Here is a 17302-nt window from a genome sequence, read left to right as displayed (position 1 = left end):
TATACTGCAAACACGTGCAAAACCACACCCATTCAGAATGACAACCCTACAGAAAGTAATTCCTTTTTTTTTATTACATGGAACATTAGGCATGAAAAGAAAGATGTATACTTTCATATTTTAATGTGCCCAGCACACCAAAATTATTTGGGTTTCAAAGTAGGGTCCACTCACTACCAGTTCAAAGTGCTACCCTTGGGCATAGCCTTGGCACCTCTGATATTCACCAGTGGACTCCCCCTAACGCAGGCTATCTATCTTAGTGTACCCTTATCTAGACGACTGGCTCATTACTGAGGAGACACAACAGATGGGTCAGTACACTCAGCACACAATCAACCCTCTGTTCCAGTTAGGGTTTTCAACCGAGAACAAATATTCTCGTTCCCAACCAAGTAAAAACAGTGGCATGTGTTTCTAACAAATACTTAAGAAAATGTTGTGTTTTTTATTTTGTGGTGTCCCCACCCAGTGCTCCCTGTTTCCCTAGTTTTATTACCCCCCAAACCTTTCCACCATGTTTAATACCTCAACCCGACCCCCATATTTTTTTCAACCAAAAATGTGACATTTATTTTATTTCTTTTTCATTGTAAAAGCTATTAGTAATTTATTTTTCGTTTATAATAAAAGTATACCATGAAAAACATTGGGTGTGATGATTTGAACAAAAGATGCTGTGGTATTCCCCTCCAACAAGGGGGTTTAGAATAACTGGTCGAATACTATACTGTACTGTATACCAGCATTCCTCAAAATGAGTGTCTGGAAATTCTCAAACTTCATCTAGACAAAAGAACCTCCATCAGAGTCCCTACAGAGTTTATACTAGAATGTACCAGATTAGCACTTACCAAAAACTTATTTCAAACAATGTCACGGTACAAGCACGGGTGCAATCTTCACGCCCGACATAGCTAATTTATATATGGACCATTTTGAATTAACCCATATCTACAGCAACACCAATGCTTTTGTAGGAAAAATAATAACTTGGCATCGCTAAATTGATGACATTTTCCTTATCTGGAGAGGATCCATCCTTGATCTAAATGAATTTTTGCAATGGATTAACTCCCGCAACATTTCCATTTATTTCACTGTTAATTCAAACAAGATGCCTATACCCTTCTTGGATCTCGAAATCTATAGAACCGAGAATAAAAGTCGAAGTCCACTCTATACCGCAAGCCCGCATAAAAAAAAACCTTGCTATCTTTCTCCAGTTTTCACCCTGCGAGCTTGAAAGAAATTTTACCCTACGGGCTGTTTCTTCGAGTAAGACGTAACTGCTCGACTATTACAGACTGTGATGACAAGAGCAAAGACCTCATTACCCGCCTGAAGGACCGCGGCTATCCAGCTCACATCGTACAAAGGGCTCGCAAAAGAGCAAGACATACCAATCGTGATGATTGCCTTACCACCAGACCGAGAGAAGAAAAAACAAATAAAAGGACTTGCGTCACGACTTACACACCAATCAGCAATCAAGTCAAGAAAACTGTTAAAGCATTCTTCACACTGACTCGTTTAAACATGAGAAACCACGTTTCGCCTTTAAAAGAACAAAGAACCGACTTGTCCACACCTATGAAGAACCGCAAGCTCAACCCCATTCACAGACCACCCTATGGCAACTACCACCAGTTATTGCACATTTTTGCTGCGGATCCTGCCCTGCTCAATGTGCTCTCTCACAAAAGACCTCAAAAACATTGACCTTTACGGAATTAATTGGCAATACTGCCATTTTTCGAACTGCAAAACAAAATGGTCAGTCTACAGTATAAAATGCCCGTGCGGACTCCTCTATATAGGCAAATGCAAATGAGAGCTCCGTCAACATATAAGTGAGCATCGTTCTTGCTTAAAAAATGCGGTTGAAGATAAACCGATGGTGGCCCATTTTAAAGCCCTAAGGCATAAATGCACAGAATTCATGTGGTTTGTGATACAAAAGTTTGAAACCCATTCCGGGGTGGCGACCATGATTTGTCTTTAAGAAAACTGGAAGAAAAATGGATTTACTATTTAGACTCGGTTAAGAAAGATCTTAATGTAGCAATAGAGTGGAGTCTCTTTTTTCAATAACTGTCCCCCCTATCGCACCAAGCATATTCCATGCAAATTTTATTCTTGTTATCTTTATATCTAGCAAGCTTTTTATGTATCAGTCATTTGCTTGTATACATCGAAACATCCTTGCAATTTTCCTTGTATGTTAAAAACTCTGTTTAGTCATAACAAATGTACTTTCACATGCTGTTGTAAATCTGTAAAAACAAAAATGTAATAATCTGTGTGTAATAACGTCCTGACAATTGCACACTTAGCATGGTTCCATCCACAATTGTTTTTTGTCCTATCATTTTTAGCCAGCCTTTCCTGAATTATATCACCCCATTTTTTGGCCTCCTTTACAAGCCCCCCAAAAAATGGTGTATCAGCCGTACTACGTAACTCGAAGCACACGCACCAGGTGCTTTTTTGATTGGCTGGTAAAACCAACGCCCACTGCTCGCTGTGCCTCCCATCACTTCTGCATGAATCTGGCTAAAAACTACCTTTCACCGCCGTAGGCCTGTTTTTGAATAACGTCTATTGCATTTTGCTCTTTCAACCAATGGCGTTCCTTACGAGTACCTTTCTCACGGCATTTCGAGCGGCGAAACGTCATCCTATGTAGTTCACTCAAGACGCATCCTGATATCCCAATCAGACCAACTCCCACTCGTAGACGCGTCTCCCTTAGCAACCCATCAAAAATAACTCTTACCAAGGTCTTGCAGGCGACTACGCATGCGTAACAGTCAAGACACCGCTCCTGGTTGCAGCAGCTCGCAGTCAGGTAAATATACGGTGCGCTGCCTCTGCTGCCTTCTAGCCTCCCCCCCGAGTTACTGCTACCTGTGTTTCCACGTAAATTGTTTGCTACTCATTAACTACAGTTTCCCTCTCTTTCATATTTGACTATTAAAACAGTCAATATGTCACTAGACTTCTGTAACATTCTCACACTATGTCCTGACTTTGCAGGGTCCCTTTCACTTCGGTCTCCACTGAAACTGAGGCCACCTGTTGTCTTCAACACTCTGCTAGACACTACACTGCTGCCATATTGCGTTGTGGACCATCCTGAGTTTCATCGATTGCTGAAAACCAGGTACAATGCTTATTTATTTTACATAGATGAGCTAGCAAATTATTGACATCTAAGACTAACTCCAATCCTTCCGACCAGACTATTGCAGGTTATGGTGCATTATTTTTGATCACTCGACGCTTGCCATTACGGACCAACGTCCACAGCCCGAGAGCGCCAAAATCATTCATTAGCGGTATGTTAACATGTTTTCCTTATCCAGAGTACAGCCAACTACTTTGGCAACACACATACTTATTTTATCTTGCCTATATTATTTTTAGATGTTTTGAACAGCACTTCATCGAATAGTATCACTCACCTCTGCGTTCTAAAGAACAAGACCAGTTCTGGTGATAGTTCAGATTTTCTCTAGGAACTTTGTTACTAAACAATCCCCTTCGAGAATTTCTACTTTTCTGAACTTGAAACACCCAATACAGTGTTGACAAGTTTTGCCATGAGTCATGCATTCGTTCTTGATGCATTTAACATCTCAAAATGCATTTTTGCACTGTGAAAAGCTTTGTATGGACCTTTATGTTCACACAAAATGTAATTTACTGTTTTAATGTCCTCTTTTAATGCATAACTTTGTATACCAGACTGTCATTTTTCCACGTGCCTATTCTGTTTTTCTATTTTTAAGTCAGAATTTCTTAATCCAAATTAAAATAGTTTTTCTTATAATTTGTGTGCTCCTCTAGTGTGGTCTAATGTCTCCCACTAAACTCTAGATACATGTTATTTTCTGCTTAGCGCTTGAAAGGAGCGGTAGCTCCGACTCATTTTCCTTGTTCCTAGTGTTCAAAGCCCGACAGGTTTTCAACGTCAACTCTCAGGTAAGGCAGTTTTAGTCCTCACAGAGAACAGCCATGTTTTTACATAGACAACCCTGACTGAACACATTCTCCAAGTCTGTCCAAACTAGCTCAGAAGATTTGGAATTGGTCTCTCAACAAGAGCATCTTCTCCTGTCACATGTTCCAGGGGAACACAACTGTTTAGCAGTGGTGTTCAGCAGAAACATGCAGCTTCTCACAGAACACAAATGGGTTACATTCAGACATTCTACACATCTTCAAAGACTGGGGGCATCCAGACATAGATCTCTTCCCAACACAAGAGAATGCCAGATGCCACGATTGCCCATCTGGATTTCCCCAGATTGGGTCCAACAGTAACGCACTGTGGATCAGTTGGTGAGGGAGATTTGCATACACATCCCTCCAACCCCCAAATGCCTCTTCTCAACAACAAAATAGTTCACAAGATGAACCAGGAGCATCTCACAAAGATCCTAATAGCTACAATGTACGCACATCAAACCTGGTTCTCGCACCTGCTCAAAATGTCTCTTTGCCCACTTTCAACATGTCCCATGATCAAGGACAACCCTCCATCCACAGCCTCATACACTGACCTTTGCTGTTTGGCTCCTGAAGTCCTAGAATATGGACATTTGAACTTGCCTCAAAGATGCATGGACATCTTAAAGGAAGCACATAAACCTTATTTCAACAAGTGGTAACACTTTATTTTATGGTGCAACAGAAGTAATGTCAACCCCTTTGACTGTTCACCTTTTAAAGTAATACACAAACTTCAATACTTACTAGACTCCGTGTTCCACCTAGCTGCGCTCTCTGCATACACCATGTCTCAAAGCAAGGTATCATGGTGGAGGGTTCCTGTGGTTAAAGCTTTCATGGAAGGGGTGAAAAGACTGTATTCCCCAATTAGAAATCCACCCCCAGGGTGGGACTTAAATGTCATTCTTACTAAAATTATGGGGGCCCTTTTTGAGCATAGTCATGAAGCTAGTCTTAAGCATGTCACCTACAAGACTGCTTTTCTTACAGACATCCCTTCAATAAGGATAACCTGTGAACTGCAAGCTCTATCGGTCCAAGATCCATCTGTAACCATTCATAAAGACACGGTAATGTTAAGGCCACATCAATGTTTCTCACCTAAATGTATGTCAAAGTTTCACGTCAATCACCCTAACTTCTGGTGTTCTTTCAAAACCTGCAGAACTCAGCAGAAAGGACCCTCCATACACTAAATGTCACGAGAGCTGTAATGTACTATCTAGATAAAACAAAACCAATAACGAAGACAGATCAATTCTTTGTCTCCTTAGCTGCTGGAAGAGAAGGAGATCCTTTCTCTAAATCGGCTATTTCAAGATGGATTGTAAATTGTACCCAACTTTGCTACTCTGTCCAACAAAACATTGCCATTCATACCCAGAGCGCACTGAACTCAAGGTAACAGAGCTACTCTAGCATTCATACTCTATCAGCAACATGGAGTTCAATCCACACTCTCACACAGCATTACTGCGTAGATACTTGCACAAGTGTTTCTCAGGTGGGACAAGTGGTGTTAAGACAACTTTTTACTGCTGTACCTTCTAACAAGTAATTCCATACTCTACACTTACAACTGGATGTTGGCCTATGCAAAACATGTGAATCTAAGCAGATACATGCATCAGAAAGACTATTACAGGTATGTAATATTTGTCATATTAGTATTTGTTGACTATGCTACTAAATACCCTGTGGCCTTTCCCCTAAGGAACAATACTAGTCAAGAAATATTGTAACGTCTTATTCCTTTCTTCTCCAGGGTGGGCTCCCTGATGGAAAACCTTACTGATCAGGGTACTATGTTTACATTACGGCACATGCAAGAGGTCAAAGAAAAATTAAATATCAAGACCAATTGATAGCATCTCCCCAGAAAAAACCCTCATCCCATCAGTGGCAAGATGTGTCATGCCCAACCTCAATAGAATGGAGAAACATAAACGTGAACAAGAATGGAGAAAAAACTATGACCAAGCCAAAAGAATAAGTTCTCCAAAAACAAATCTGAGCATATGAAAAGTTAACTCCTAAAGCAAAAAAGAAATACTATGACCGTATCACAAAAGCCACCAACAATCAGAACTATTCAACAACGAAATCCCCCCAGATGCATTAACATACTGGTGACTTTCCAAAAATTTCCAATGATCTTGCAGATCATTTAAAGAATAAAATCACCAACATACACCGGATCATTCAAAGTATAGACCAATCAACCAGTCCGTGCAACATCCCCTACCAATCCCAGGACCACAGAACTGACTAAACCGCTTTGCCCAAATGTCAAGAAAAAATCTCCAAAGCTTGGTGAAAAAAAAAATGCAGCAAGGCAGACTCTTCAATCCCCTGCCCACCAGACCTCGATAAGTCAATACTTACACAGGGTACACCATCGGAATGATACCTAAACCTTTTCAATCTATCACTCAATGGGGAGAGTACCGCCAGGCATTCAAATCTGCCTACATCGAACCATTCTGCAAGGATACAATGGACAATGTGATCTTTCAAAACTACAGACCGATCTCAAACATGGTTGCCAGACATTTCGTCGAAAAAAATTGGTCGACCAGACAAATGGTCGAACCAATTTGGTCGAAAACCAAATGGTCGAAATTTTTTTTTATTTTATTTTAACCCTTTTTTTTTTTGGGGGGGGTCCCCCCCAACCCCCTTTTTTTTCTCTAAAAACCCCTTTTTTAACTAAACGAAAACCCGAAAAATAAATATATAAATAAAAAAAAAAATTTCGACCATTTGGTTTTCGACCAAATTGCGTCGACCAAATTGCAGTCGACCAGTTTTTTTTCGACGAGTTGTCTGGACACCCTCAAACATTCCTTATCCAGCAAAACATTTAACCTACTGAGCGGGACAGAGATGACACTTCTCTCTATATGTGACGACCTAAAGACAGACTCCAACATAAACTCGGCACTGATACTACTGGACATCTCCGATGCAATCGACAGTCAACTATAACATCCTCATCAAGAAATGAGGATCACCAACAGAGCGCTGCTCTGTGTTAAATCTTTCCTGTCTGAAAGAACAAACGGTATGGTTTAAACCATTCAAATCTGCACCGCAGGACACCACCTCTGGAGTACCGCAAGGATCCCTTGTCATTCAATATCTATATGACGCCACTACTCACCCTCATCAAAAGACATAACTTCATCTGCTACAGCTATGCAGATGATACCCAAATCATCTACAAAATATGTGATAAACAGGAGGAGAACACAACGCTAATATACTGTCTTAAAGAACTCAAGCAATGGATGAACACCAACAACCTCAAAATCGACCCAGACAAGAAGGAAATCATGATTACATTCAACAACGAAGGAAGCAACCAATACATCATGTGCCCACAGAACTGACCTACACCATCCAAAGTTGTCAAAAATCTTGGATTCCCAATGGTCAAAGAGTTAACCCTAGAACCGCAAGCGAATGCGATCATTAAGAAATGTTTCTTCCGTCTGCATACGATCAAAAAGATTCTTCCATTCCTCTCCTTCACACACACTAATCATCTCCTCCCTCATGTCCCGGATAGACTACGCCAACAGCTTATACCTTGGTATGCCATACTATTTGTTGAGGCAACTACAACTAATGGAGAACGCAGCTGCCAGACTTCTCCTCAAACTCTCGTGAAGGGACCACATCACACCAGCGCTAAGGATATTACATTGGCTCCCAGTCAAAAAATGGATCATCTTTAAAAAAAATGTGTATAATGCACAGCGCAATCCATGGCCTTGGAGTGGAATTCATACAAAAGAAAATCGCTACCTACCAGCCGACTAGAACACTCTGATCCAGCGACGAAATCCACTTAGAACCTAAGCCATACACAAGGAAAACACGTGGTGGATCAGCATTCTCCTGAGTCGCTGGAAAACGTTGGAACTCCCTCGCCAGAGAAATACAACCTACGAAGGAACATCTAACATTGAGAAAACTTCTAATAACCTGGCTTTCAGCTCTGAACGGGATGCAAACGATTGACCAACATCCATGCCCCATGAAGTGAACACACAACTGAGAACGAGTGGGTAGTAGGCCGGACCTGAGTGGAGGGCTGGGGAGAGGAGAGGCGTCTGAATGGAAGGGGTTGTTTTGAGACGTTGGGTGTGCCCATCCCGTTAGAGGGACAAAGGGGAAAAGGGGGCGGGAGATGGGGTTAGCCTTAATTGGACCACTGATCGAGCCTAATACGGAAAGAGACGGGTGTCCCACTCTTACGTGGACGGACCACGGGCACGGAGAACACACCCCCCCCCCTGGAGGAACCCATGGTGTGGTCACTGTGGCACACCAGAATGTACTAAAGGGATATGGGTGGCACTTGGTCAGAACAGCGGGGGTAGAAAATGTACTGCCATTAACTAACCGTACTAAAAACTTGCCATACTGCAAACACCTCTCAAACTGAACTAAACTAAACCATACGTCTACAGCGCAACAAACTGCAGGCACTTCACACCACCACCACCATAACGTTCGGAAAGTTTTCCATTTTATGTGTCATTTTCCATCCAGTTGTGTACCCCCCCAACATTTTGGTTTGTTTAAACACCATAGTCTGACTTTACTAGAGGAGCCCAGACTTCTGCTGCACTCCTATCGGCTTTTCGCTCACTTTTTTATAGGGAATATAGGGAAACTGACATGCCCTTAAGACAGTCAGTACTGGGAGACTTTGTTTCCCTAAGTCCTTTCCAATGTTGAAACATTTCTGCAACATGTAACAAGTGTACAATGTACCTTACAGTGCACTTGGGTCTAATAGTCATTTCCAAAGGCCCTAGATACACTCGGATTTTTTAGGAGAAGTTCAGATGTGCCTTGGACAGGGCTGGTGGCAGCTTATCATTTCACATATCTTTAACCCTTTCTTGCCAGGTAAACCGCGATTAATGTGTTTGGCATGGTTAGGTGGCCTGGCTCCAAAATGGCCATGCCACGAGGTACTTTGTCCTGTCCTTTGGCCATCTTGCCCCTTCACCTTCCCCAGGTAAGCGACCCGGGCAAGTCCTTATTTGGGCATGCATTTTCCCATGAAGCACCAAGCTTTCACAGGCTTCTGCATGCCTTGTGTGCGCGCCCCCAGGATGTAGACTGGAACGTCTGGTTCCAATACACACCCTGGGTGCCAGAGAGTCTGGAGTGCTATGAATGCCTGGGACCACCATGGTCCATGATTGGTCCACGTATGGTATTCCTGTAGGTGAGCAGATCTCCTATTGGGTCCTCTTCGTTTTGGCACGAAGGAGATTCTGGATAAGAGAAGGCCCTAAACACCCATACCATGTCTATCTCTGGAGTTCTCACTGAACGAAGGATAGGATCCAAGTATCCTGAAATTAAGAGGCCGAGTCGAGGAACCGCTGGTGACCCGCTGGAAGGTTTGGCACCCTTAGCCCGCTGTCATCCCGCTGGACCCCTCTGCATCTGGTTGTCCTAGAAGGACTGCGAAGACGCTTCATCCCATTAGAATAGTGGGACCAACTATTCTCTACGCCTTCATCTTAACCTGCAAGTAAGCCTTCTCGGAAGTGTCCCTGGGCTAACCAGTGGACTGACCAGTGTGTGCAGACGTTTTGCCCTAATACTGCTGCCGTTTCAAGGAGGCCCTTGAAACTTGGCAGATCGCAAGCTCTGTGTTCACGGCGCACTCGCACCGAATTTCCTATACTTGGCGTTCCAAGGTCTGGAGTAAAGCGAGTGTGCCCGAACCAGAGTTTGTGGTTGCTGTGTTGCCCAGCCGTGGTGACGAACTTTGCAAGTTCATTGCAGCTTTGGTCCTCTGTACCCTGAAGCCTGCTGAAGTGAAACTGGTCTGATTGTCCACCAGGAGTGGAGAAATCGCCACTGTCGCATGGGGGAATCAACGCTGTATCTTCGTCGCTGAAAGCCACATAGCAGGGAGATTGCCGCACTTGAACATGCAACCAAAGTGGATTCGACTGACGAAGTTTGGTCCGGAGTGCGCTGAAGGTCGGAGAGTAATTGCAACCCTAACCGGTGGCCCCTAGCACATCCATCCATTTTTTTATGCACAAGTGACCCCCGGAGGGCCTCTCTCCTTTCCAATGCTAGTGCGAACTATTCCCAACTCTTGGAATCGACTCTACCCTCAAGTGGAGGCCCTCCTCGAATAGTGGGAACCTATTCTTCATTGCTTCACCCACCTTCCTGAGCTGCTACAGACCCTTGAAGAGACCCCATTTTGCCCATCTGCATTACCGTGTGCACCAGCATTGCAAGTACATTTGAGCACTAGGCTCCACTCTTCTTAGGGATTGGACTGCCTCTTAGTTAGGAGTGTATTAGATGCAGAAGGTCGGAGAGTAATTGCAACCCTAACCGGTGGCCCCTAGCACATCCATCCATTTTTTTATGCACAAGTGACCCCCGGAGGGCCTCTCTCCTTTCCAATGCTAGTGCGAACTATTCCCAACTCTTGGAATCGACTCTACCCTCAAGTGGAGGCCCTCCTCGAATAGTGGGAACCTATTCTTCATTGCTTCACCCACCTTCCTGAGCTGCTACAGACCCTTGAAGAGACCCCATTTTGCCCATCTGCATTACCGTGTGCACCAGCATTGCAAGTACATTTGAGCACTAGGCTCCACTCTTCTTAGGGATTGGACTGCCTCTTAGTTAGGAGTGTATTAGATGCAGAAGGGACTAATGACTATTGGCACTGCCTGTTTCCTTCCCCTTTTAGGTTGTGGACCCATTTCGTGCATTAACCCTTTAGACCCCATTGGTCTTGTGTGTGTGTGTGTGTATACATAAATATATATATATATATGGGTTTATAGACATAATTTCGAAATCAAAAATTTCGAAAGTCAAAAAGTCGGAAAAAAAAATGTCGAATTTATTTTTTCACGTTTTTTTTTTAAATGGGGGGGTTCCACCCCAACCCCCATTTTTTCTTTTTTTTTTTCTTTTTACCTATTTTTTTATATAAACTAGAGCCCAAAAAAAAATATCGAAAAAAAATAAATAATTCGACATTTTATTTTTCGACTTTTTTGGCATTCGAAATTTTGTATTCGATATTATGACTGGACACCATATATATGTATTTAGATAGGATTGTGTTGGCCTAAAAGTATTACTGTGAATTTGTTTGTGCGTTGAAACTCAAAGGCCTTGAAATAAATGTATTTGTATTTTTGATATAAAATAACTCCCAGTCAGGTGTATATATAAGTGTCCTTTGCTCTGCGTGCTCATTGAGGTCTTTCAATCACCCTCATCCCTCCTGAGACCTAGTCTTGACCGCCGCCAAGCTACCTTGATTGGTCTGGCTTGTCCAGAAGGTTACCCTGTTGCAAGAAACTAAGCTGGCCTTCTGAACCTCTGCCCACCAGGCCAGAGTTCAGAAATCAGTCTTAACAAATTGGTGTACAGCGGTGGGAAAGGACTGAAGGTATCCAGTGTTGCACACTAGTGAAGGCATTTCAAGTTATTACTACCCAGGACACAGTGACTTTGGAGTGATAACTGTAAAGGACATAGACCTATCTTATATAATGGAAACAAGGACCTTTTTATAACCTTAAATGCTTGTAGATCAGAAACATTGAGAAAGATGTGGACTGAGAGGGGTTTACCTGCTCAAGGTACAACATTGGAAATGGTCCAGAGTGTCATGGAATGGCAAGAGTTGCAACTCAGTGCCATAGCTTCTGGTGAAGGTGCAGAAGGAGGTGGGGCTGCTCCCACTGGCAGAACTGACAGTTCTGTCGCTACCCTCATCCATGGTGCCCATGAGGATCTGGGTGATGTCCAATGTTTCCTCTGCAAGTGCTAATGCTGAATCCATGCTGGAATTTAAGACGCAAGAGCTGCTGTTTAGGCAGAAGGAGATTGAATTCCACATGGCTAAGCTGAAGATAGAACAGGCAGAAAAAACAGAAAGACAGGGATCACCAGTTGGAACTGGCCAAGCTTCAAGTTTCAAATGCATCCAAGGGATCTGGACATGGGGCTGTGTCCTCTCATCCAAGATTTCCTAAAGATCTGCTCAGTGTGTATGATGAGATGAATGACATAATGGACTGGTGGTTGAATGCATTTGAGTATGCATGTGAGGTTCAAGAGGTTGTAAATGCTGATAAAATTGCATGGTTGCTCAGCAGACTACCCCATTCTGGCTGCAGTGCTATTGTGGAAAGCTGAAGGAGTAGATTTTGCAATGTTAAAGCAAACTCTCATCTTAAAGTTTGGGAAGACTCCTGCCCAATACTTGAAGAGGTGTAGAGCACAATAAGGAAGAAGGAAGTACTTGGGTGTCATATGTGATTGATTCTTTAAATAACTTGACTGGCTGGGTTGAAGGCTATAAGGTCTCCACCTTTGAGCGTATAATATGTCTTGTCAAGCTTGAACATATTTTTGCATCTTGTTCCCCTAAGCTTAAGCAGCATTTGGCAGATTCAAAGGAGTTAGATCATAAGAAGCTGGCCATTGCAGCAGATTTGTGGCTGTCACGGAGTGTCCCATGAGGACAAGACTCCTCCTAGTAAGCAGGAGGAGAGGAAAAGGTCCAAAGATAAAGAGTGTGGGGGATCTGATAAAACTTCCTCCCAAAAGAGCCACGAAAAGAAATTTAAGTGTAAGTCACAAGAGAACGCACAGGGTAGTGAAGGTTATCCTCCAAAACAGAACTCTGGTTACAATAAGCCTCCCTATGTCCAGTGGATCTTGTGTGGCTTGTGGAGCAAGTAACCATGTGAAGATGGACCACAGATGTAAGGTTAAAACCTTGGGGGGTCCACTCTGCTAATCTGGCCTTCTCCTATGAAGAAGAGATTTCAGGGGCATCCTTCTCCTCTGACTCCTTACCCAGTGGGATAGATTCTGAGGTAGTTTGTTTCCCTGGGTTCCTGAGAGCCTAAAGTCTCAGAGGCTTATGCTAGGATGTCAGTTAATACCCAGAGCTCCTTTGTCCTCCACTAAATTGGCCGATGGCCCACCTCTCAAGTTCCCAGTTATGCCTGTAAATCTTACTATAAATGGTACAGTGGTCAGGATTCCAGTGAGCATTCAGAGAGATGTGCCAGGAAAGGTCTTGCCGGGGAATGATCTCGGAGCTTTAGGGCTTGTGGGAGACACAGCAGAATGATCCTGCACAAGGTTACAAACAAGGGCTGCCTTGGCCAAGTCCAATGCCCAGCCCAATCCAAAGGGGAAACCCAAGGCTGAAGGAATTGGAAAATGTCCGGATCAAGCCAATCAGCCCCGGGAGCAGGCATCCGGATATTTATTAAAACCCCAGCAGCCCCGGCTGGGGGCTGTCTGGGTTCAGTCATGGCGCCATAGACGCCAGGCTCATAGGCATTACTTACCTCATGCAGACCATGCTGCAAATGAATCCAAGCCAACGTGAGGCCTGGAAGGGACTATTTTACTACAGGGACTATTTTATACTCGGGTGTGGTTCTTGGGAACTTCCTACCTGGGACTACTTTGGAGGCTATTTAAACCACGCCCGAACAGCAGCACACGCTTCGCGTTATTCTGCACTCAGCAGTGTAACGCTCACCGTGCCTGCAAGTCAGCATCCAGCCATGCCCGTCTTGAATCCGGAGCTCCTAGAAGAAGAGGAAAGAAGAGGCAAGGCTAGAAAACGAACATTATTCCGTTCCTCACCTGATTCCGGATCCATCACGTCTCTGAACCGGGAAAGAAAGTTATTTCTGCACGCGTCGCATCGCCAGCTGCAGCGCCGCGCCATACTCACCAGTCCTCACAGCATCTTTCAATTCGGCGCTGCCTCCATCATTTCTTCGCCGAACTCTGGCACCTAGGGGACAAAAAGAAACAACAAGGTGAGCCGAGAGAGCCAACAAATACAATCTCTTTTACCATCATAGACTTACCTGATTTACCACCAGAGGCATTATTCTTTAACTCTCCACATCCTCATACGCCGCACCTGTAAACGGAGAGAAAACAACACGTCAAATACATGCATCATTTTACCGGACAGCGTCGGGTAATACAGACTCTTACCTGCACGCCATCAGCTGCCATGAGACCAACTTCTCTCGGATTCAGCTGCAAGATAAGATAGGAATGGGACAAGAGTGAACATCGGACATATTGAACTCTATGAACTGTATACTTACTGGTCCTCGCCAGGAACCTGAGAGTCAATACTCATCCGGAACTCTCCCAACGCCTTCGAGCCAGTGAAGTAACTGGTATCTACGCGCCCCTGCAATCCACGCAGGATGGAGAGCTCATCTTTCAAGAATATAAAGTGAGATTACTGAAAGGGAATTTCGGAAGTGATTGGTGGGGAGAACAGCGGGGGGCCATCGCTAGAATCCACGGGTGGCTAAACTCTTCTCTCCACTTCCAGGAGAATACTTCTACGGATCAAGCAGACGAGATTAGGAGGGCCAGTCCAGTCTGTCATCTCTGCACTACGCATCACGTTGGTGGAGTCCGATGCTGTCCGAGTCCGATCGACGCCCCTGTGGGAGCCAGGTGAGCGTAACAGAACGCAAAGCCTTTCTACAAATCCCCACCCGGGCGTTATGGAAACCACAGAAACCGACCAACTGGCCCAATTATTGGGGGAACTTAGAGCGGAAGTACACTCCGCTCGCCAAGAGACTAATGCCCTCAGGAGAGAACTGATTGTCTCAAAGGAACGCACTGATGATCTTGCTAGGCAACTGCTGCAAAACCAAGCTGGGCAAACACCCCTACCTGGACTCGTGTGGGGGGGGGGGACATCCAACTCCTGTTTCATCGAGCAATCCTGTGCAAGTGGTTTTACCAGGGGCTATTCCTTTAGCGCCACCCGTACGCTACGCTGGGGACCCAAAAAGGTTCGCCGTGTTTATGAACCAATGCCGCTTGCACTTTTTATGCAGACCTGGAGCTTTTCCAAATGACCAAGCCAAAGTAGCCTTTGTATTATCATATCTGCGTGGCAGTGCAGCTGATTGGTCAATTCCACTAGTAAACCAGGATGACCCTCTTCTTCGGGATTTTCAGGGTTTTCAATTGAGCATGGAAAGACTATTCGCTAGACATTCACAGGGACAGGCCCTGGATAATGAACTTTTATCCCTATGACAAGGTAACCAGGATCTGCTAACCTATATCGCAACCTTCAATAGGTTGGTGGAAACTGGATGGCCAGAGGTAAAACGAATTACATTATTTCATCGTGGACTTCGGGGAGAACTCAAAGATGTTTTGGCCCAAATTGTGAACCCACCGCAGGATTGCACAGAATATATAGACTTAGTGGTCCAGTTAGACCACCGACTTCAGAATAGAAAGGCTGATCGAGCTAAGTTCGAGAATCGGGTATTGGTTAAACCCAACGTTACCCCCAAAGGAACAGACGCATCAGAACCTATGCAGATCGGGGGGGTTAAAGGACCCTTAACTCAAAAGGAAAGAGAAATGAGACAGCAGATGTAATTGTGTCTGTACTGTGGAACCTTAGGACATTTTCTACGGGATTGCCCTATAAAACCACCCAAGAAAGTGGTCGGAGTTGCTGACAAAAGCCAAATAGAGCCTGATTCAGGAAACGACCACGCCAGACAAGCGTAGAGGTCCGCTTGCCGAGCTTAAAGAAGGAAACTCGGACCTCGCACCTAATCATACCAATGGTCCTTATTGATCCAAAGCAGCCATCAAGTATGCACGCAGTAAGGGCATACATTGATAGCGGGCCGTAGGAAACTATATGGACCACGAATTGGCTTCAACGATGAATCTCCCTCTTTGCAAAAAGACCACTTCGGATGTCATCACAGTCGATGGAACTGAAATTGCCTCTGGGCCTGTAACTCATTCCACTACAGAGATGACACTGTTGGGTCAAGATGGGCATCAAGAGACTATTGTGTTTGATTTAATCAAAGCCCAGCAGTTCCAAATAATACTGGGGATCCCATGGTTGGAAACACATAATCCTTGTATTGAATGGCGAGCGAAGAGAATAACCTTCCCGGATTGTGCACACACCTGTTACCCGGAAAAAACCTTGAACAAAGGCCTGGCCACAGTCGCTACTCCAATCGTGCAGTTACCTCCGGAATATCAAGAATTTCAGGATGTTTTTAAAAGAAAACAGGCAAACACATTACCACCTCACAGATCATACGATTGTCAAATCGACCTCTTACCCGGTGCACAACCCCCATGCAGTAGAATCTACGCCCTTACGGAACCCAAAAATCTTCACCTACGACAATACTTGAACCAATACCTTGCTAGTGGCTTTATTTGTCCCTCCAAATCTCCTGCATCCTCAGCTTTATTCTTCTTGCCTAAAAAGGAAGGTGACCTTCGAATGTGCATAGATTACCACACATTAAATCAGATTACTGTAAAAAAACTGATACCCATTGCCTCTGATCCCCGAATTACTAGACCAAGTAAAGGATGCTTGCATTTACACTAAATTAGATCTCCGAAGGGCATATCATCTGGTACGTGTAAAGAAAGGCGACAAATGGAAGACTGCCTTTCGCACCAAGTACGGATTATTCGAATATCAGGTGATGCCCTTCGGTTGTGCAATGCACCAGCAGCCTTCCAGTATTTTATGAACAATGTCCTTCGAGAACTCATTGACGTCTGTGTTGTCGTATACGTAGACGATATTCTAGTGTACTCCTCCTCAGAATCAGACCATGTTAAGCACGTTCGTGCAGTCCTTGAGAAATTACACCAACACAAGTTATATGCAAAATTGGAAAATGTGTTTTTCATGCTACAGAAATTGAATTCCTTGGATTTATCCTGACTCCAAAAGGAGTCCGAATGGACTCTCGAAAGGTGGATGCACTTCTCAAGTGGCCATCACCCAGTTCAGTTAATGGGGTACAAAGCATGCTTGGATTTGCTAATTTCTACCACAGATTTATTCCTGAATTCTCACATGTTGTACACCCCATCACAACACTTTTGTGAAAAAACTTCTTCTTGTGGACCGAAGAGGCTGCAAAAGCCTTCCAAGAGCTGAAATTGAAATTTACGTCGGCACCTGTCTTAAAGCATCCACGCCCCAAGCTACCATACATAGTTGAAATCGATGCATCCAGTTTAGCCATGGGGGCTGTCCAGTCCCAGAAGGATCCTGAAACCGATCAACTTCATCCAGTAGCATTTTGGTCCAGAAAGTTCTCGGCACTCGAGTTAAACTATGCGGTTACCGATAAAGAGTTGTTGGCCATCAAATCCGCCTTCAACGCTTGGCGGCATTATCTTC

General features: G+C 44.2%; 1 long non-coding RNA gene across 1 annotated transcript in view; it reads left to right on the top strand.

Moving 5' to 3' along the window:
* Window positions 1-2795: 2795 nt before the first annotated feature.
* The window catches only part of LOC138579600 (uncharacterized), an 80095-nt gene continuing 65588 nt past the window's right edge, over window positions 2796-17302 (top strand). Inside the window, exons 1-2 of the long non-coding RNA XR_011304091.1 lie at window positions 2796-2851; window positions 3040-3166. This is a non-coding gene — a long non-coding RNA (uncharacterized lncRNA). The remainder of the gene's footprint in view (window positions 2852-3039; window positions 3167-17302) is intronic.

Source organism: Ambystoma mexicanum, chromosome 3p (assembly GCF_040938575.1).
Source record: "Ambystoma mexicanum isolate Mex_15411 chromosome 3p, UKY_AmexF1_1, whole genome shotgun sequence".
NCBI lineage: Eukaryota > Metazoa > Chordata > Amphibia > Caudata > Ambystomatidae > Ambystoma > Ambystoma mexicanum.
Note: the sequence above shows the minus strand (reverse complement) of the source record. Positions and strands in the feature narration are given on the sequence as shown.